Source organism: Vicugna pacos, chromosome 5 (assembly GCF_048564905.1).
Source record: "Vicugna pacos chromosome 5, VicPac4, whole genome shotgun sequence".
Classification (NCBI taxonomy): domain Eukaryota; kingdom Metazoa; phylum Chordata; class Mammalia; order Artiodactyla; family Camelidae; genus Vicugna; species Vicugna pacos.
In genome coordinates, this window is record NC_132991.1 from 27,601,685 (window position 1) to 27,623,734 (window position 22,050).

The 22,050-nt window shown below is 43.8% G+C and overlaps 1 protein-coding gene across 2 annotated transcripts in view; it reads left to right on the forward strand.

Annotated features, from left to right (window-relative positions):
• Positions 1-22,050, forward strand: part of LYPD6 (LY6/PLAUR domain containing 6) — a 113,327-nt gene that overhangs the window by 12,580 nt on the left and 78,697 nt on the right. Inside the window, exon 2 of one of the 2 annotated variants that reach the window (XM_015245197.3) lies at positions 7,706-7,785. The exons of the other annotated variant lie outside the window; for it this stretch is intronic. The gene's annotated coding sequence lies outside the window, so the exon portion shown is untranslated. The remainder of the gene's footprint in view (positions 1-7,705; positions 7,786-22,050) is intronic. 2 annotated transcript variants of the gene reach the window in all.

Below are 22,050 nucleotides of genomic sequence, written 5' to 3' on the forward strand. Positions count from 1 at the left end.
ATTTAACATGTCCAAAATCTTTAATGACCAAATGTTTCACACTTGCCAGTGCAAACATGGCAATAATCAGGCAACAAGTACTGTCTTCTGGGACCTATCCAAAGATATAAAAAGGAAGGGGAAGACATGGCAGCTGTCCTTGTGGAACTTAGAATGGCTTCTCTTTCTGTCTCTCTATAAATGTAGGAGAACCAACTCATGCCAATCACAGTTCAAGGTGGAAAACACAATAATGAATGAAATAAGCAGAAATCTCTGGGGGTAAATCAGTAAGTGAGACTCACAGAAATCCTTGTCCTCAAAGAGCTTCCATTCTAGAGGGGAGGAGGTAGAAAATAAGACACAAATAAGACCATATGCAGCATGCCAGCGGATGATAAGTGCCGTGGAGAAACTAAAGTGGAGATGAGGGAGAGGGAATGTCAGAGGTGAGTGGGAGGCAGGTGGTGACTTCAACATGGTGGTCATGGAGACCCCACGGTGAGGGTGTCACATGAGCCCTTGGACCAGGTAAGGGAGAGAGCCTTGGGGACCTCCAGGCAGAAAGGTGCTCTGGTGGCATCTTGAATTTGCTTGCTCTCCAAACAGCAAGAAGTAAAAGGTCAAAGACAGAAGCGGGCAGCTCTTCCATCAAGCAGAACCTTAGAGGTTATTTCAAAGACATTTCCTCCTTCTTTCTTTCTCTTTCTTTCTTTCTTTCTTTCTTTCTTTCTTTCTTTCTTTCTTTCTTTCTTTCTTTCTTTCTTTTTCTTCCTTTCTTCCTTTCTTCCTTTCTTCCTTCCTTCCTTCCTTCCTTCCTTCCTTCCTTCTTCTTTCTTTCAATTGAGTTGGGGAGCCACTGGAAGAATTTGTACCAAGGAATGACCTGATTAAATGTACGACTTAAAAGATGACTGGCTACTATAAGAATAAATAATAGGAGGGAGGGGACAAGGCTGAAGGAGGCTGTTGCAATAATCCAGCCGATGTTGGCTTAGATCCAGGTGGTTGCAGTGGAGGTGGTGAAAAAGAGCCTTTTTTTGGTCTATTTGAAAGGAGTGGAGGAGATAGGGTTTACTGAAGGGTAGGATGTGGGGAATGAGTGAGAAAGCAGAGTGAAAGATGGTTCCAAGGTTTGGGGCTGGATGACTGAACATGTGGGATTATCATGTACTGACGTGGGGAAGCTGAGGAGGAGTGGATTTGGAAGAGGATCGACTTCGGACACCTGACTTTCGAGATGCCTATTAGGCATCCAGACATAAGGGATAGGGGCTCAGTGGCTGGGGAGAGGGGAGAGGTCTGGGCTGAAGATATAATTTGGAGAATGTCACTGTCTCTGTAAGAGCCATGAGACAGGAGGAGATTCATAAGCCCGAGGAGATCAGATGGGTCTGTCAGAGCAGAGTAAGGACAAGTAAATGGCAGTTGTAAGGTCCTTTATTTATTTATTTATTTTTTGGTTATAGATGCCGAGAGAAGTTAGGAGTGTGAAGGCCAGAGAGATAAAGCAGCTTTCATGGGAAGTGTGAGAGTGGAACTGGCCCCTGCAGATGGATAATATTTGGGGAGGTGGAAGTAATGAGGGGTGGGCATTTAGTTGAAAGGTTCGAGAATTAAACACACCACAGCCCTTAGTACAAAGATCCCAGTAGAATTTCTTCACTTGTGGAAGGGGTAAGACTTTCGGTCCCTGTTCCTTCTGTTTCTCAGGATCAAGACATGAAAATGGTTAAGAGCCTTGAGTCCCATTAAAAATCTCAAAAATTTCCCGACCCTTTAGCTGCAGCTTCTCCCCTTCATCCTCGCAGCTGGTGCCACCTTATATTTTGTAGTAACTCGAAACTGACATGTGGGGAATTTTAAGTACATATGTTATCAAAACAGATGTTCCACAGACTTTATAGACTTCTGGGAGGTCATCTCTTCTTTCTGAAAGCAGCCTGGAATTTGAATTTAGTTCCTCTAATAATTTTATGTTCTCTGAAGTCACTACGTGGGACATTTTAAATTTATTAGCAACTTTTTCTTGTTCTTGGCTTTTAGGGAGATAGCAATTTCAGTAAAACTGAACAAAAATTGTGTGCTGTGTTACCTAGAGGCAGAGGACTGAACAACTTTACTTGCCTGGTGATAAATCTAAGGCATGTAAGTGTTTTAACACTTTCTTTGGAACTTTGGAGTCATATTTTATAAAGGACATAAAACCCTGCCTTCTTTTTTAAAGCAAAGTGATAATTAAGGCAAGAATGAACTTCATAATATAATATAAAGGAGGCTGACTTCAGAACAAATTGAAAAATTTTGCCTCTTGCTCCCTCTCCCCCTACTTTTTGCTAGAATCTAGGTGAGGGTCAAGTCTCACTTTTATTCTAGGTAAAAGTTTCTCGTGGAGTTGGGGAAGCTGAGGACTTTGCCAGAACTCCCTGGGGTAAGAGCAGGTTACGTGTTTCTTTGTTCATTGTAGTTAAAGAATGCCTTGAAGATAATGTGGTGGTAATGGTGTGGCAGAACCAGCTGTGATATTTCCCTATCCCTACTTTTTCTTTGGGTTTCAGGGAGGTGAGGGGACAACCCCTTAGGTGTTGGCTGGAGACCAGCAGTCAGTGAGCAGCCTGGTGGACCTGCTAGCCTGTCCAGTAGAATTTTCTAGTCTCTTCTGTGGTGGCAGAAGTATTCTGTGTCTGTACTGGTCAATATGATAGTTTTAGCCACATGTGGCTACTGAGTTGTTGAAATGTGGCTGGTGCAGCTTAGGAACTGAATTTCTAATTTTTAAAAAATTTTAATTTACTTACATTTAAGTGGCCACATATGGCCAGTGTCTGCTGAATTGGACAGTGTGGCCGAGCTGATGGCTCGTCTTGGGCTTTCTGGAGCACAGAGTGGGCAGGTGCCCACCCTGCCCTTGCTGGGGCCCCTCCACCACCCTGGTGAGCGTCCACAAGCAGATCCTTCTTGTTCAAACACAGCACCCATCATTGCTTCTGGAGTGGCTGGAGATGGTACAGGACTTTGTGGAATACGTCCTCCCTGTCCTTCAGGGATAGGGGTGGGGAGAAGGAATATAAAAAGGCAGAATGGTATTGGATGAGATCACGTAAGTGTTCTGGTCTTAAAGACCCCTGATGTTAAAACATAAATAGGCTAAACTAGCCTATTTAATGCATTATTTTATAACTGAGGATGAAAGCGAATTATCCTGGAGAATAGATTTTGGAAGTAAACATGGTGAAATAATCATTTCACTAGTGTTTTGAAAGTAGGGGTTCAGTGAGGGACCCCCTTTCTCTCCCTAAGGAAAGTTCCTTGTTTGTAAGGGGTGCTTTTAAGGGTTTTCCTCATTTTTAAAATTTAAGAGTGGATTATTGAAGGCTGGCTACGTGCTGTCATGTAAGTATCAACGGCGTGTGTATTGCTCTGGGGTGGAGATCGTTGAGGAGAGGGCTGCATAGCGCAGGGTCTTCACATGACCGAGACAGGGCTGTGGTAAGGCCGCTGCTGGGTGTGTGAGCAGGGCCCCCTGGGCCCAGCCTCAGAGCTCTCAGCTGGGGTGTTGGTTGTTGGTGTCGTGAAGTCTGCCGCGTTAGGATGATACGTCACATTAGAATGATCATCCCCGGTGATACCTTCGGAGAATGATTCGCCTCCGAAGAACTGCCTTCCCAGCAGCCTTACCACTGCGGGGATGAGCTGTCCCCGCTGACTTTGCGGAGAAAGGTTTTTAAAAAGATTTGCCAATTGATATTTCTGTGGTCATTCTGCCACTCTGTCTCGTAAAACTAAATGGAGCCCGTGTGCCCGGGACTATGCCTCACTTGCCATCTAAATGAGGAGGAAAAAGGCGTGTACGCGGACGAAGAAAACTAACAATAAAACACACCGTGAGATAGATCCCAAATGAGTGGTCAGACTGTAAACTCGCATCTCCCGCAGGGATCCTCAAAGGCATGAAGGCCATGGGGTGGAGGAGGTACAACGCGTACTCTCTGGGGCTCCAGAAGGCAAAACTAGAGGGGAGTCTTTAATTAAATGAATGGTTCTGGGAGGCCTTTCTGTGCAGAGCCCGCTGGTGATGGAGAATGACTTAGGAGAGGAAGGGTGAACAGAAAGCGAAGGTGTGACAGTGGCTGCCCGTGGTGGGGAGACTCATTTTGGTCCACGGGAGGGGAAGCTTCCGAAATTAGAAGAGGTGGCGATGAGGGGCCCCTTTCCTGGAGGTGTCCCCAAGGAGACTCCCTGGACACTCAGTGGGAAGGAGGGGACTCGGGCTGGTGGGGCAGGGGTCAGCGCATTACTGACCTTGGGCCAAGTCCTCTTCCTGCCTCCTTCTATAAAGTCTGATCAGCACCCAGTCGTGTCTGTGTGTTTACGTGGGGGCGGCTGCTTTCACAACGTCACGGTAGGGGTGGGTAGTTGTGATGAGACCTAAATCATTTACTCTCTGCCCCTGTGGAGAAAAGTGTGAGGGCCCCAAAGAGGATTGGATGCAGGGATACGTCAAGACTTCTCGCATTATCTGAGTGTAAGAGGTTCAGACAAGAAACAAACCTGTGGGGAGTGGGGGGGGGCTTCCTGTGTGAGGTGGGCTTGGAGTTGGACCTTGAAGGAAACGTGCTGGTCCTGGCGGAGAAGGCCATTCCATATGACCACCAGGACAAGTCTCAAGGGGAGTAAGTCAGTGGAGCTTGGATACAGCGTCCAGACTCACTGCAGCATCCACTCATTTGTTCGTTCATTCATTCATTCATTCTTTGTGCCTCCAGCACATGTTCAGCCGGTGTAGACAATCATCTAAGCCATTTCTCTGCCTTCTCTGGGTACAGTCAGCACAAATTCTGGCATGAGCTGTTGGCATTTTGATAAAAACTTTGCTGGTATGGTAGGAAATGCTCATCAGATTCAACGTTTATAATTGAGTTTTATGGAGTTATTTTAAGTATAATAGTCTCACCTAGACACAGCTGAGAATTTATTCACGTGTTTGGCTCAATTGTGGGATGTAAGAAGTGGTTGTTCCAAAATGAAAACCTCACTGTATCTGCAGGAGATGCAGCTTGCGGTGTTAAGGATAGGATGCACATTACTATTCATGCCTTTTTAATTGATTAGCCTTAAAGGCTTCTGAAAGCCTTTAAAAGTTGTTTTGTCAACATTAGACCAGCTGCTGTGTAATTATGGTAGCTCTTCTTGCAGTTAAATTCTTTTAATAACGTGTTCAATCTGCCGATGCCAAAGTGCTTTGAACCTGTGATATATACTATAGAGAGCTTTTGTTTTTACTTACAGATGGTTGGTGCCGTTTTCTGGGCATCTCTGTAGAATTTTCGCAGAAATTTCAAAGATGGATTACTTCGAATGGGAGGCAAATGAATTTGAACATCAGGTTACTCCTCCCCCTATAAAAATTGTTCATATGTGACTTGAATTTTGAACTTGACTCATAACAACCTAAATATGCTCATTAAAAAAAAAAAAAAACTCCGCTCCTTGGAACGTTTTAAAGGCTCTGTTCACTGAGTGTCCAGCTTGCAAATCGAAACTTTCTGGCATCAGTCAGATGGTGGTAAAAGCAGTGGGGCTTGGGATGAGGATCGTTGCTTAATGAGGAACCAGGCACGGTGGTTCTGCCTTCTGTGCAGGGAGCTGAAGCTTCGCTCAGAAAATCAAATGCAACTTTAGCAGCGTGTTTTGCTGTTTTTAAGAGGAGTTCTATCCTAAAGTCTGGCACAAGAAGGTGAGACTAGATAGGGGCTGGTATCAGAAAGATGCGAACAGAAGATCCTGTGCTTCTTTCCTCTAGTCCCCTATCCTCCCCACACACTTTGTGCCCCACTTCTGTGGGCAGATGGCACTGGTGCTTAAGGCAGTAAGAGGTGGGGTGGTGATGCTGGCGGCTATGGCGGTTACCCCCGATAGCCCAGGCCATTTAGGTCACTTCTTCCCTGTGGCATTTCAAGAGAGAAAAGGCAAAGTCATTTAAAATAAAGGCACAGAGCATCAGCCCCTGGAGGAGCAAGAGACCAGACGAGGCCACAGCTGGCTCTTTCTGGCCTCTTTTGTCCCCTGTGTATTAAGGAACGTGTCTCTGTTGGTGGAAAATGGTGACGTGAATCCCTCAGCCACCTGTGCTCACCTTTTCTCTCCACTTCGTGGAGTAAGGGGGCTGGGAGAGATACTGACCTTTAATGGTGTGAAAAAGCCAATCTACTTTGAGTTTGAATAGAAGCGCAGGCATATTAATACTCTGCAAAATCTGGAGAAGAAGCTCACCTGGACAGTATCGGCTTACACAGCCTCTGGGCCCGCTGAAAACTGTCTCTTCTGCTCACTCACCTGGGAAGTGGAAGTTTGTTTGCCTTGGGAGCTCTTGAGTCCTGAGAATTGCTCATTTGGGAGGTTTGAGGACCCATGGACATGTAGGTGGAGAGGACTTGTGTGTTGTAAAGTAGCCTTGAGATACTGTTCTTAAGAGAACTAGAATTTGTTTAATTAAAATTGGCCGAAATTAATTATATTGTTTCCTGTGGGACAAAACTTGTTCCTGGTAAATGGCTTCATCTTTTCAAAGTTATATTGAATGTTGTCAGAGTGTTTTTTATATTTTAGGCTTGTGATTAGACTACCCAGCGGTGACCAAAAAAACTAGCATGAGTCTCAGGGTTCTATCTCCAAATATCCAAACTTGTTAATATCATTCTACACTTTTTTGGTGACATCACCTTTTGCTAAGGTACATAGTTTACATTGATCTGATAGGAACTAAATCTGCCTTCAAGTGTCAAGTCTAATTTCTTGCATGAAACCTGGTCTTCGAATCAGTTTTATCACATCCACATTATACATGCTGCTACCTGTAATGCTTATCACATTAGCCTTTTATAAGCTTTATCAAAGTCTTGCATATAGTTTTAGAAAATTGTAAACTCTCAAAATTTCTCTGAGGGCTGCAAAATTGTTTTTGTTACTCTCGCAGAATAGTCTCACATTCTCTCGAGATTGCGTTGAGTCAGGAAGAGAAGATGTTGGCTTTTCCTTCTGGTGCTAAGACTTGATTGTCATAAACCCACATGCATATGTATGTACACATATACATGCATATGAGTGAACAGTTCCCAGGAAATCCCATGATCAGCATGACAAAGGACTTGTGCGTGCTCAGAAGGCTGGAGTCAGGGAGGGCTTGGCTTCTCAAACTACCCATACCTCTGAGTCTCCTATTATGTTCGAAGGTACTTAGGCATAAAATCTTTATTATTTGTATCAAGTATTTTGATTCTTGTTCATAAATGGCAAAAACCCAACTCAAATTAGCTTGGGAAAATTTATTTTGAAGGACTATCTCATGTGTGGAGCAGAATGGATCTTTTTCTTACTCCTAATTTATTCTATTTGGACTCTATAAGGATTGCTGGGTCTGTACGCTTTACATTTTTATGGTGTTGGACTGTGCCACCTCTCCCTTACATGAATAAATGGAGAATAGTTGAAGGAAGAGTCAGATAGTGAAACTGCTGGAAGGCCAGGTCTATAGCTGGGCCTCGCTAGCAGGGACTTGAATGCACCTGGTACTCTCCTCATCTCTTCATTTCTCTCATCTTGTTGGTTTCATTCTTTCTTACTGCAGCCCAGGTGCAGAAAAGGTGACTTCAGATGCTCCTAAGATGGACACATCTCATAGCTTGTGCCACCACGTGGGACTGACTCATGCTCTCTCTCTTCCCAGAATCAATAGTCCTGAAGAAGAGAGCTGATTGGCCCAGCCTGGGACAGATGTCAACTTGGACCAATCAGCTGTGGCTGCGGGTAGGATCACATTGTACTTGTCATTGGTGGCTCCTGTCCTGTGTGTCAGTAAAAGGAGAATCAGTGTGGGCTGGAGAACCTTGAAACACATAAGATGTTTTTCTTCCCCATCCATGGACACCTCACCTCTTTCTCCCCACCTGTGACTCCCGGCCTCTTCCGGGAGCCTTCTGTTTTGGTCACTTCGGCCTTGCCGTGCCATTGCTTTTCTTGGTTTGTTGAAGACCCTGGGAAAAGTCCTAGTGTAGACAGAAGGAGATTCCTGGGTCAGTGATTTAGAGCAGATTTCTTCTGGTCTTTTCCCTTGAGCCCCAGTGATGCTCATCTTCCTTTTGGAATGCAGAGAGGAGCAGCAGCTCGGAAGAAGCAAGTGAAAAGGTCAAATGATGAAGCTCACAGCCTACTTTAGGCCCAGCAGATAATGCCCTTTTCCAAAGGCTAAATGTTTTCTCAGGATGAATAGATCAGTCATGAGGCCCAAATTTCATGACTACCTTAGAAGATATTTGAGTCTTTATGTATGTATAACATGTACAACGGTTGGTGAAAATGTAGTTTCGGTTTTGCCTTACTTCCTAATTTGTTTTCATTATTCAAATTCATTTGCATATACTTTCGAGGCTAAGCAAGTTTTCCAGACCCATTTAACATGTAACTCTTCAGAAATTTCCTGGGATTCTCTACGTGTTCACTTAAATAGGAGTCATTCTTTAGTTCCCAAGTTAATGGTGCTAACTCACTCACGGTCTGCTTCTGACAGCCATGCGGCAGTAATGCGTCCCCAAAGGAGTTGCAGTGGATTTTTAAATCTTGTGTTTTCAGCTGCTGCCTCGTTATCCCACCCTGATTGGCATTTAACCATTGAATTAGATTTTTCTCTTACTAAAGAGAGCTTCACGGGCTTTAACTTCAAGTGCCTATATCACAGGCTGAGGTTTGCATTATAATTGACACTGAGTAAGCACTTTTTGCTAGAAAAGGCATTGTCTCTTAGGACGGAGGGAAGATTTAGACACAGTTCCCTGATTCTCTTTTTCAGGGTTCAGGGGAGTGTGCTTCGGGGTGGTTCTGTAGGTGAACATTGTGATAACAGTCTCGCATGGCACGTGTTAACATGCTAACTTTATTTCTGCTGTCAGTGGTGATCATGTTCCGTGAGAGCTGTTTCTCTGGGCTTGTTGACTGAAGTGGCCATAAATATGTCCCTGGAGGGGAAAACTGTAGCTGTTTCAGTACTGATGGAACAAAAATAAATGTCCCACCGTTTTAGTATTACAAATTATAATCTTGCTGCGGCATGAAATTTAAGGTGGTAATAGCTCAATTCTACTTTTTATTGACATGATGGAAGAATAAATAGAATTAAAAATTCTAATCAAATAAGTTTTGCTGACCATACTGTGTGCATGGTTCATTCTTTGCCCCTTAAACCATGGAATATATTATATTTCAAAAACAGCACCACTTTTGGACGTTCTTATCATTAATTTATTGATAGTAAATAAACAAAACTTGTTCTCTGGGCCTGTACGTGGATTTTGAGGAAAGGAATATACGTTCACCTTATGGAGACCAAATCGTGTACTTGATGCTTCTTCTTCTTCTTCTTCTGTCACCATATTCATTCAGTCAGTCAACAAATATCAGTCATGTTCTTGCCTGTTCTACCTCTGGAAACTGAAAACTAGAGAGAGAGAGACATGTGAGAAGCTTCCAATAAAGAGCTACAGAAATCATGATAGAAGGTGCAGTGGGTCACAGAGGAGGGAGTGGTCAGTTCAGATCAGGGAAGGCTTAACCAGCAGACGACAGCTGAAGGGCACCATCTGACCTGGGGAGGACAAGAAGGAAGAATGTGAACCAAGACGCAGGCATAAAGCAGCACAGTCAATTGAAGGAAGTCGTGTGTTTGAATAAGGTCACGAGGAAGGCGTGTGTAGGTAGAAGGGAGACACACAGAGTGGGTAGAGGTCTACCCAGTGAGGTGTTTTATATCTGTATGTATACAATATGTATGTCCTAGTTGGACACACATGCATATACATATATGTACATATGTAAGAGCATATGTGTGTATCCAATTATGGAATATGGATTTTTATTTTAGTTATTAGTAATTTGCAGTCTTTTTGTTATCTGCTTCTAAATTTAAGAGGAAGATGAGTACTCCGTATACTGGAGAAGTGCAAGGGTCTTGTGGGATAGAGGAAAGGGGCGGGTTCATCATTTGAAAAACCCACAGGATGATTGTGCTAAGTCCCCATGCCCCACCCCGCTGAGAATTTCAGCCAGACTCAGCGGGTGCCACTGAATTGTTTAAAGTGGGGGCTTGATGTTGTCCTGTAATATCAGTGACCTCATTAGAGAACTATCTCGATTTACTATTCTCTAAATAAAAGACTTTAAAAATTAGTTACTTGCCTCCTCCATCTCTAGACTCTCATGAACCCCTGTGTAATTATTCAATATCCAAGAAGAAAAATCATTTGTTGCCCTATTGGCATAAACACATTTTAAAGACTAATAGGAAAGGAGTACTTGGGAACTGAATAAAACACCAAAGTTGGAACAGAAAACACAAGCTACTGTCTGTAGCTTCCCACCTTTGATTTTCATGACGCAGGTCATTTCTAGGACCCCTGTGCCTGGTGCATGGAAGGTGTGCAGTGACAGTGCCCTTGTCCTCCCCTTTCAAGCTCTAGCTCTTTTTTGAAAATCAGGACCCCTCAAAGTTTCTGTTAGTGGCTCATGTCAAGAGTGACTGGGAGAACTGTTTGAAGAAAATATTGAGAAGAAAATGAAGACTCAGATGTCAGACCTATATAACTTAGAATGAGAGGGGAATTTAATGGTTACCTAATACTCCAAATCTTGCACTTCATAGATGGGGAACCCAGGATCTGGGATTTGGAGCAGCTTATCTTAAGTCACTAATAAATGTGGGGGAAGGACCAGAGCCTGGGTCCTCTGACTCCAAATATCACCTCTTTCTAGTCTCTCAGACTCATCAATGTCATTTCTGCATGCTTTCTCTTTTCACTAAACAATTATAGTTGGCCCCCATAAAGGCTCTCATCAGCAAATCTGAAACATATCCCTCACTCAGCTGCCCCCCTCTGTGTCTGAATTTTGGACCATTTAGAGACACCAACATCCACCAGCTGCCTGAGCATCACTTTGTCTCCCTCCTGTATTGACTCGGTCACTTGGTCCTGTTGATTTCACTTTGGAAACGTTTCTCAAATCCACCTTTGCTTTCATTCCTTCCTTGGCTGAGTCTTCTTTTTTTCTCTGGACTATTGAAGTAGCTTGTAAGTTGGGTCTGCCTTCTGCAATTCACTCTCCTCACTGCTGGCAGAATGTTTTTTGGAAAACATACATCTGAGTGCGGGATTCAACATCTTTCATTGCCTTTTCGTTCTATAAAGTCCCTCTCCCTTGCTGTGGCCTTTTATGATGTGGCCTCAATATCCCTCTTCAACATTTTCTTCTGTCACTTTCTTCCAGGCTCTAATCACACCAACCTGTTCAATATTCCCAACTTTTTCATGGGCTTTCCCATGCCCTTCACCACAAGTTTAAGCACATATCAGTGCTCAGTTCTATGCATTTGCCACTTTCATCATGAGGCCTCGTCTTCCTTTCTTGGTTGAGATAGACGAATCCAGAGCACTTTGTTTATACCTCTCTAATAGCCCTGAGACTGTTCTCAGGTGTTCAATATGTACTGGAATTCTTTTTTTTTTTTTTCTGTTTTACTCAGTAGTCTGTGAACTCTTTGAGCTCTGGAGTTGTATCAGATTCAGTCTTGCATCCTTGGTTCCCATGGTAGACTGAATAGTGGTCCCCCCAAAATGTTCACATCCTAATTCCTGGAACCTGTGAATGTTACTTTACATGGCAGAAGGGGTCCTTCTAAGAGGAAGACAGAAGGGTCAGGGGCAGAGAACGTGTGTGATGGGGGAAGCAGGGGGAGAGAGGAGATAATCAATGGAAGCAGAGGTTGAAGTGAGTGCTTTGACATCAGCTAAGGCATGCAGGTGCCGCTAGAAGCTAGAAAAGGCAAGGAAATGGATTCTCCCTCAGAGCCTCCAGAAGGAACGCAATTCTGCTGACACTTGATTGTAGCCCATAGTTTATGCGGAACTATGAGATAATAAATTAGTGTCGTTTGAAGCAACTAAGTTTGTGGTCATGTGTTGCAGCAGCAGTAGGAAACTGTTATGGCCCCGACACATACCTGACCTGCAGACGGACTCAGTATATTTGCATCTTATCTTGATTAAGCAGAGTCGTTCCTGATGCTCCATCAATGCCCCTCGTAATTACGGTAGCTCACATTTCTTGATCTTTCGCTGTGTGCCAGTCACTGTGCTCCGCACTTAATATGTGATCCTCAGCATCACTCCAGGGCTACGTGCTCTTTATCATCCCCATTTGGCAGATGAGGAAACTGATGCACAGCATATGCTAGTAGTTTGCCCCACAGCACACTAGCCATAGGTGACGACACGGGGACTTGAAGTGAGCAGCCTGGCTCCTGGGTCTTGGTTGCACCTCTGTGTCTGGTCTAACCTCATGCTCAAGGCACATATATCGAGTCTACGTGTGTTCGCCTTGTGTGACAGGACGTGAGGAAAACTGGAAGAGCTCTGATTGAATATTGATCCTTCACTAATAAGTTGGCTCTGTAAATTGGGCAAGTCAGCTAACCTAGATCTGTGTGCCTGTCTTTGCCAAATCTTTCTTTTTCTGTTTACATTATGGGGTTGGTGTGAGGGTCAAAGGATAAGTCCTGCGATGTATCAGGCACGACACTTATCCTGTTTATTGTTATCAATTTGGCTGCTTGTATATCGTTCACAGTCCCCTGGACCAGGGTTACGTAGTGATGAGCCACGACGTCTGACTCATTTGGGAAGTAGGTGCTTAACCTACTTGATGAACACGTTTGATAAAAATGCCCTTTTGCCCTCTTGGTCATCATTCCTGTATTTTGGATCACTGATGCTAAAAGCGTGAGAGCTCACAATTTAGTCTCCGGCATAGAACATCATTTTTTCCCTTTTTCCTGCACTCCTGAGAGAATATTTGTGTCCTGTGGCCCACAGGAAGGTAGGGCTGATGAAGGTTTGCAGTGCTCTCAGCAGCTTGTCAGGGAGGTTCTTTGGAATAAGGGAACAATTAATCCCTTGAGGATACTTGTCATTTGTGGTGGAGAATCTTAGGCTTGGAATGAGCTGCAAACCCCGGGGAGTCCTGACTCAAGAAGATTGGAAGTTTAAAAAGAAAGCCATTGAGGTGAATTTTACTTTTTACCCCTGTCCTGCCTTAGCCTGCAAGGTTACTTTCCTTTACAGATGTTTAATTGCTCACTGTCTGCCATTTGATTTTGAGATTAGTTGAGATTACCAAGACGGTGGAAAGCTAAGACGTGACCTGACCAGGCTTGAACCGACTGGCAGGTTCTCAACTTTTTAAAATACTGATGAGCTGCAGGGAGGCTGGTTTTGGCTGAGATGACACCCGGCTTTTTGCAGCACCTTGTCATGATTTAGTGTTTCTTTTATTTACCTGTCAGATATTCCCATAGCACAGGGTCTACAGAGCACAAGTGTTTTATACATGTTCAAAGCAACTCAAGCTATCCTGGATGGTATGGATCCCAACGTAGAATGATGCTGGCACAGGCATTCCATGTACACACTTCTGCTCCTTGATTTCATTATTTCCTTGGGATGGGTTCTTAGACATAGAATTAGTTAACCAAGAGAATGAGCTTTAAAACAAAAACAAAAGCAAAACTGAACAAAATGGGGGAAAAAATGGTGCAGATTAAGGATTGCTTTCTTTAAAGGTTGTATTAATTTACACTCCTACTAGTAGCGGATGAGAATTCTTATCTCACTGCAACCTTGCCAGCGTTCACCTCTTCAATAAATATTTAGGGAGTTCTCATCATCTTTCAGGTTCAGACATTTTGAAAAGTTTTCAAAAGTGCCCCAGTTGATTCGAAGTGTAGTCAGCTGAGAATCGATGGTTTGGCTGATGGAAGAAAGATAAGAAAGGAGCTTTTCTCTCATCACTTCTCTGTGGTCTGAATGTCTCTCCCTAGCCCCTTAAAGTAGAATAGATCAGTTTCTTGAGGTCATTTCTGTTTTGTTTTGTTTTGTTTACATAGCACAGGCTCTTCCCACAAGCAGCCTCTTCACACACTCAGTCTAATACCACCTTGAAGCAATAATTCATAGTAGTGTCAACATTAGGGTTAGTAATATAATCCCCTGGCCACACGGCGCTTTCCAATGTTCAGATATTTCTTACGAAGGGTGTTACCTTTCAGCTGAACAGCATCTCCTTGCTTGCAAAGTGCCTCACTAGTATTATCTCATTTAACTGTCTCAATAACCTTGTGAATCTGACATTTTCACTCTTTTTACAGAAAAGGAGGAAGACTACAATTAATAAGCAACTTTTCTCTAAGGTCACACGGTAGTAATCATGTGTTAGGAGCTGGCTCAGTGCAGGTCTTCTGACCTCAGGCTCAGAGTCTAACGCTGTGCCGTAACCTGCCGTTGGGATTTCCCTAGTTTGGCCCCTGTTCTATTACACAAATGGATCCGGTTATTAGATTGTTCTAGGTTATTTTATTTAGCATCTGCAGATTTTACCCTGCTTCCCTTTGCTCCTTTTCTTCCCTAAATGCTCATGTAGAATTCTAAACATCTAGAGTAGTGTTTCTCAACCTCTTTTTTCATTCTGTCTCCCTCCCCATGGGAGGAATAGTAATTTAATTTAAATTCTTTCTAATGAGAGAAATTAAATGCTAAGGAATAAGATCTTGTCAAGTAGGACTGAGCTTTGGAGGGCCACCATCTATTGTTACGTGTAAGTTTTTGTTTTGGTCTCTTAACAACCAGTTTTCATCTTGGGGGCTCAAAAATCCTGTAAATGGAAAAACTAATTTAGATGACCTTAATTGACTGTCAGGGCAGAGAGGTGGGTTGTAGAAGTTCCAGATGGAACTGACATCTGTGTGTCACTAGTGGAGCATGTGAAACTGACATTACTCTTAAATGAAGGCTGTTTAAAAAACTACAAACCAATGAATTACTTAAAAGGCAGTGTTGCTTTAATGTGAATTGCTAATTATTTAAATACTCATTCCATGGATCAACCACCTGGAATTTCAAGCTTGCCTTGGTTTTCCCTATGCTGTTTAGGTCAAATAGCTTGTGTCTTCCCCCTCCACCCACTGTCTGCTCTTTTATGACCTTTGCATGGACTCTGGACTACTTGTTGCTGCAGCTCTAGGCTCAACTTTTAGACTTACTAGTTTCAGATTTGTGGCAGTTACATCTGTTTCCATTTATAAGTTTAGAGAAGTAAATGCCGGCACGCTTGGAGACAGGAAAACACTGCCTTGATAGATAAGGACGGTCCCCTGCTGGACTTGACTGGCTGCCACCAGCGCTGACATCCTCTGACCTTTGGCATGGAAAGAATGTAAATGAGTGGGAATCAAGGGCCCCAGGTAGCTTCTGTTTGTTTTTGCAAGATTGCCAGATCTAAGGGGTTTGAGAAGATGCCAGATTTTATCAACACAGAGCCAAAGAAAAGAACAAGGGTGGCAGGGAGGGGCCCGGGAACTGGGGAGGCGGACTTGCAGGGAGGAGGGCTTGGCGGAAAATGAGCTTTCATTCATTTCTATGGGTAGGCTTTTTAAGATTAACATGCTAATTTCTTTATTGAAGTCAAACAAGATTTGAAGTCATTTATTAGGGTTCATCGTGTGCCTGTTTATAGAAGTCAGAATAAAAGTCAATGAACCGTGAATGTTAACATGCATCTAACACATTTAAGAAGATTTAAAAGTTGAATATACCAATGGAGCTGCACTTTTCTCCAGAGCCTCTTTACAAGTTTTACCCTTATTTCCTTCCCTCCCCCTGCTTTAGTTTACACACTGTCTTGTGTGAATTCCTTGGCCTCAGCTTTTAGACACTGAAGCCTGTTTTTAGAGGGAATTTCATTTCTAGTTATGTTACCAAGCTCGTGTGCCCACAGACACAGAAAGCTCAATTCGATGTAGGTGTTTGCAGCAAAGGAAGGGTTTACTGCAGGACACCAAGCAAGGGAGTGGGGGACATGCCTCAGATCCACTCCATCTTGGTCTTTGAGTTAGGGATGTTTTAAAGGAGAAGGACAGAAAAAAAAATAGAATTAATCACGTCTTGTGACATTTCTGTGACACTTCTTAATTGCAGCTTTGGGAGTCATGATATGTCTCCGGTTTATGATTCTCTGGCCAGGTGGTCCATAGCTCCAGGGTCTGTGTGCTCATCCTGCCTGGGGAAACAGCCTGAGTTTGTCTGTTAAGAGTGAAATTGACAACAGCGATTTTAGTATCTACGATAGTAATTGTAGTGCGTTAGTGGTGTTCCCGGCTGGAGCAATCTTAGTCATCTGACTCTGGTTGATTTGCGTTCAGTAAGCACAGAACTGAGGTCAGAGGGAACAAGAAAGGGATTAAGGTCAAAGGAGACAAGCAAAGGAATCAAGTTTTGGGTAGAGAGATTAATCATAAACTAGGGAGGGAACTCGGTTTTAGGGGGTACGGTTTCAGTTAAACATTTAGTTGATGATGGCTTTCTATTCAACCTGCTGAAAAATGCTAGTTTCACCCTCCCCTTCAGGTAGCTAGACTTTCAATAGGAATAAAGGGATGGTATTAGTTATCCTTTGCTGCGTAACAAACTGCCACAAGTGGGTGGCTTAAACCATCTTCCTGCGGTGTCTCTATGACAGGTTTCTGTTTTGAGGTCTCACACAAGGCTGCGATCAGTTGTTCACCAGGGCTGGGATCTTATCAGAAGACTCAAATGGGGAAAGAGCCACTTCCAAGCTCACCCTGTTGTTGCATAGCTCAGTTTCTGGAGGCTTTTGGGACTGAGAGCCTCAGTTTCTAGCTGCTGGGGAGGTCACCCTCAGCTCTGTATTGTGTGGGCCTCCTCCCCAGCTTTGCAGCTTGCTTCATCAAAGCCAGCAAGAGATACAGTCTGCCATAAAGACACCCCGTCACTGAAAGTTGTACACTTGTTAAAGATACTTTGAAAATTTGATAATAAAAATGAGGAAAAAATTCACATTTTATTACCCAATACAAGAGCAGTTAATAGTTCAGTATAATTTTTACAGTCAATTCTTGATATACTTGTTAAGTCAAGATAATATGTCATATATAATTTTCAAACTGTGTTTCACTTAATATTGCCATATTAGTATTTTAATGTTGTTATAATATCTCTTACAATTTTAATGTATGAATAATATTCCATTATATGTTTATAAAATAATATAATTCTCTGTTGAAAAAAAAAAAAAGACACCCCATCACCTTTGCCATATTCCATTGATTAGAAACCAGTAGTAGGCCTGCCCGCCCTGAAGGAGAGAAGGTTATACAGGGCATTAATACTGGATGGAGTCATCTTAGGACCCTCTGCCAAGAAGAAACATGGCTTCATTCCAACAAGCCCTAAAGATCTTGGGTTCTTTGAGCGAAGGGACCTTGTCTTTTCTGAGATAAACATTTATAGAGCCTTTGCTAAGTCTTGGCCAGCGCTTTCTGGGTCCTGCAGCCCTGGGCTGCAGGGCAGGACAAGACCACCCTGTAAATATATGCACGTAGAGAAACACCTCCTTGAGGTATCTCAAGCAAAAGAAAGCTCCAGAGCTTTATCAAAACAAAGGCAGAAAACACACCCTCATGATTTCCTTCTCAGTTTCAAAGCTATAACAGAAGGAAGAGTGTATACTCTTGTTCTGGAGATGCTCAGTTTTTTCTCTCATTAATTCCCTGCTTGGTGCTCCAGGATATCCAGAAAGGCTGTTTTGAATGGCAGGCACCGTGAATACAAATATCAGAAAGATAGTCTTTTCCCTTAAAGGACTTACAGTCTTGTGAACGAGACACAGATGGAAGTGGACAATTATCAAATGGCATCAAAGACCTGTAAAAAAGTTATGCAGAAGGGACTGTGGGAGCACAGAAACTGTAAACATGATCCCAAGGTGCAGGTGGCTAGGTACTAGGTGATATTCAAGGAAGACTTCCTGGAAGAGGTGATGCTGTGCTGAATTAGCTGAGTTAGCCTTTGAAGAAATGTGGGCAGGCTTTCCAGGGAGGGGGACGGGCATCAGGTACAAAGGTTCAGAGGTAGGAGGAAGTTTGAGACCACGAGAAACTGCCAGTCGTTCAATGTGGACAGAGTTTAGGGGCCCACTGGAAAGTGGTAAAGGATGCACTGCCAGGGTAGGCAGGAGTCAAATCATTATCAGAGTACTTGGATGTTGTTCCAAGGAGTTTGAAAGAATTAGGGGAGTCTCCAACCAGATTTGTGTTTTAGAAATAGAGGAGGATGGGAGGGGTGTTAGGAAACAAGAAGGCCAAATAGGATGAAGTGATAGGGTATGAAATATGATAAAGTCAGAATGGAGGAGAGAGGATATATCTGAGAACTCTTAAGTGTGCAGAATATTCAAGTTATGGGTATTGAAGTGATCGTGGAGAATGGAGCAAAGGGAGAAGTGAAGCTTGCCTCAGATTTCTGACCTAGATGACTGGGTGGAGGGTGGGGTGATTCATCAGCATAGAAAAGATGAGAAAAGCAATGGGTTTAAGTTCAGTTTTGTGACTTTTCATTATGAGGGGCTTGTGGGACATCCCAGCAGAGATGAGCAGTGTTCCGGGTCATATAGATCAGGAGCTCAGAAGAGGGGACTGGCTGGGTGACTTAGATTTCGTTTAGAATTATTTGCCCAGAGGTGGTAGTTAATGCTGAGCACGTGGAGGAGATCACAGAGAGAGGGTACAGATCCAGAAGAGAAAAGAGCTAGAGCTGGGTTCCCTTGACCCTGCAATTAGGGGGAAGAGGAAACTGTAGGAGAGGAGGAGAAGGAAATGGTGTGGTAACCCCACTGCCCCTGAGTCTAACCCTTCCCCGGAGAGATCACCAGTCCCACTGGCTGCTCCTCCACCCCGGTTCCTGTTTTCTGGGAGGGTTAATCTGGTTTTTCTTTCTATCTTGGGGAGTTACTCCTGAGTCCATGCAGTACTAATATGGCTAACAAGGGCCCACTCCTGCTAGGGTCAACCTTCAGGGAAGAGGGGTGTGGTAGGACTCATATGTACCATGATCTGCCCAAAATACCAGAAGAGACAAGAAGACAGGTAGAGGGTGGGGTCAAGAGGCCCAGACAAGGAGAGCATTTCAAGGAGGAGGAAGTGGTCCATGGTCTTAGATGCCACTGACCCCACAGAGAGTCAAATTGAGGAAGAGGAGGACAGTGAATTGATGACTTTGAGTAGTTAAATCTGTGAAAATAAGAGGGCAATCTTGGTTGGCTGGTTGGTTTTTCTTAGATGGGGAAGGCATAACTGTACTTCTCTGTGGAGGAAGGGGAAGAAAGTCATTTAACTGGGATTGAGAAGAGACAGGTGAAGGAGGGCATTACTGATGGATGAGGTTCTTGAGGAAGTGGGAGAGGACACAGGAAGAGGGATGAGCTCAGATAGGAAGGGGGCCATCGCTCTCGCTGAAGTAGAGGGAAGAGGGGTGCAATGTAGATGATTTGAATTGGGGGGGGATGAGTGGGATGCCAAGAAATTAAAACCAGTTCCTCTTACCAGGAATTAATCACACGCTACAAAAACCCAGCTTCTCCTCTCACTCCTTAAATACACTGAATATCTTTGCTCGCAAAAGAATTTGGTATGTCATACACCAGCACCAGAGGATTGACATGGAGGGCTGGAGCCAGGACTAGGGGTCCTTATAAGAGTTCCTTTTTGGACCCAGTGTCCCTGTCCAATGCTAACTTCTCTACATTCCTAAGTAAGCCAAAGAACATTCCATTCCAGCAAACATAAAATTGTGAGTGCAACTAATGAAAGTATGGGTCAAGGGCTGGTTACAGTTGTTCAGTTAGCATTTGTTTTTCTCCTGTCTCCTCACCACGGTTTTCCTTCTCACGAGGCTGTCTCCAGGTTGCATGAGGACATTGCAGAGTTGAGATCCTAGCTTAGGGGGACTTACTCTCAAGTTCCACAACAGTCACTGCTAAAGAACATAGCTGAGGATATCTGGCCCTGCCTGGGACTTGCCCTCCCACCCATCACTTCATTTGCTAGAGGATCTGGAAGATTTTTCCATGCACCTTAAGCCAGGGTAAGTGAAATTTACCAGCACAGTGGTTCAAGGGAACTTTAGATAGAGAAGGTAGACTTGTATGGCATTACATATTCTAAAGAAACAGACTTTTTTTTTTTTTTCCTCCAGGAAGCGTTCTGGTTTAGCTCATCACAAGGAGGATGGGATGATGGTGATTTTATCCAAATTACTTTCTTATCTTCTGCTTCCCCACCACCAACACTTCAGACTGAAGAGCAAGCAATTCTTTTTCTCTTTCATGTTTAGGAAGCAAACTATGGTTTGTGGTAATTCCTGCATGGTAACAGTCACCAGTGCTTTTTTGAATGCCTTGCATATGTCAGAAATTGTGTCATCAAAATCCATGCCTGCCACTGAGCCAGCATCAGTGGGCCTCACCTGCTGAGACACTTAGCACGTGTTTAACTGAGATGCCAAAGGATGCAGAGTGTGGGACTCCAGTAGCAGGGATGCCTTGTAAGACATGTTTTGTCAGTTCTTCCAGACTTTGGTTAAGTCTCCAAAATACTCCCAGTCAATCCTAATTTAGGTTTGGAATTTCTCTTCTTGATCCTTGGGTGGGGTATTGGGCCAAAACAAGTCCCTTGGCCTCTGTTCCCCCTCCACCCCCCAAAAAGGCTTCAGAAATTCCAAACCCTGGGGAGATATATCTTTGGGTTTCTGGTACCAGAATAAGCTCTTAGGGGTGGCTGATGCATTCCAGTGCCTTGGCTTCCCTGGGTTCTTTATTGGAATTGGCCCTTATTCTGGACAGAGGGTGAATCAGGGGCTGTGCCTTGAACATAGAGATTTCAGGGCCTTCCTCCAGGGAGATGGGTGCTGGTGAGGCTTTACCCGGCTTTAAGCTGCCCCACCACAGCCCATCCTCATTAAGCCCTAATACTTGTAACACAACTCTCCTGGTAAGACCTTAAGCTGATAAAGTCCCATTCCTCTGTTGAGACTGTAACTGTACACTTTGTCACATTTTTGTCACTTTGAAGTCTCTGTTTGAATCAAAAGAGTACTTTGACTGAGTTTGCCCAGCAGATTAGTTATCCAGATTGGCCCAAAGCCCCTGAGTAGAAGTCTTAATCACTGTGTTGTCTTAGATACCTAGGGACAATTCACGGGGACAGCTTAATCTGGAGTGCTATGTGGGTTTCATTCTCACTTGTTGATTAACAAGCTCTTTTGAGAGCTTGAGATGCTAGAGTTGCACATCTGACTTCAGGGAACTCCGGGATGTTATTGTCTTAGAGCTGGTCTGATCATGAACGTGCAGGAGCATTTGAAAAGTTTGATTTAGTTTCAGAAAGTTCATCTCTATGATCCAACTTACAGGACATTTAAGAACAAGCAAAAGGAATCCGTCGTAATAAAGGCCAGAATAGTGATTACCTCTGGAAAGAGTAGGGACGGGACAGAGGCGCGAGCTTATAGAGTGTAGAGAATGTTCTATATCTTGCTTTGGGTGGGAATTACACGAGGACATACATATATGCAAATTTATGGAGCTATACAGCAGTGAAATAGAACATCTATTCGCATCTAAGAGTTTATGCCATCATTCTCCAAGACTTTGACTTGGACTTAGACATTGTTCAAGATTCTCAGTATAAACCTTTGAAAGGTTTTAAGATTATGTAAGGAGTTAACTCAGTGAGATTTGTACTTGGAAGAGCTCTGTCTGGTTGTTGCTGGACAAAGGATGAGGACAAGGGTGAGAGCAGTGACAGTGGCTTGGGAGGCTGGCACAGTGGTCCAGCAAGAGACATTGGGCACTTGGAGTAGACAGTGGTGGGGAGAGAAGGGGCTGGGGGCTGGGTGGGGTGCAGGAGAAGGAAGTGTTGAGGATGACTCTTAAGGGTCCAGATCAGTGGTCTGGATGGAGGGGCCACTCCCCAGACATCAAGAAACCAGCTGGAGTTTCAGATGCCTGTGAGCCAGCCTTAGAGATGACAAGTAGGTAATTAAGTAAATGAGTCTGGAGCCAGAAAATAGGTCTGGACTGAAGTTATAAATTCGTGAGTTGCTGGTGTGGTATTTAAAG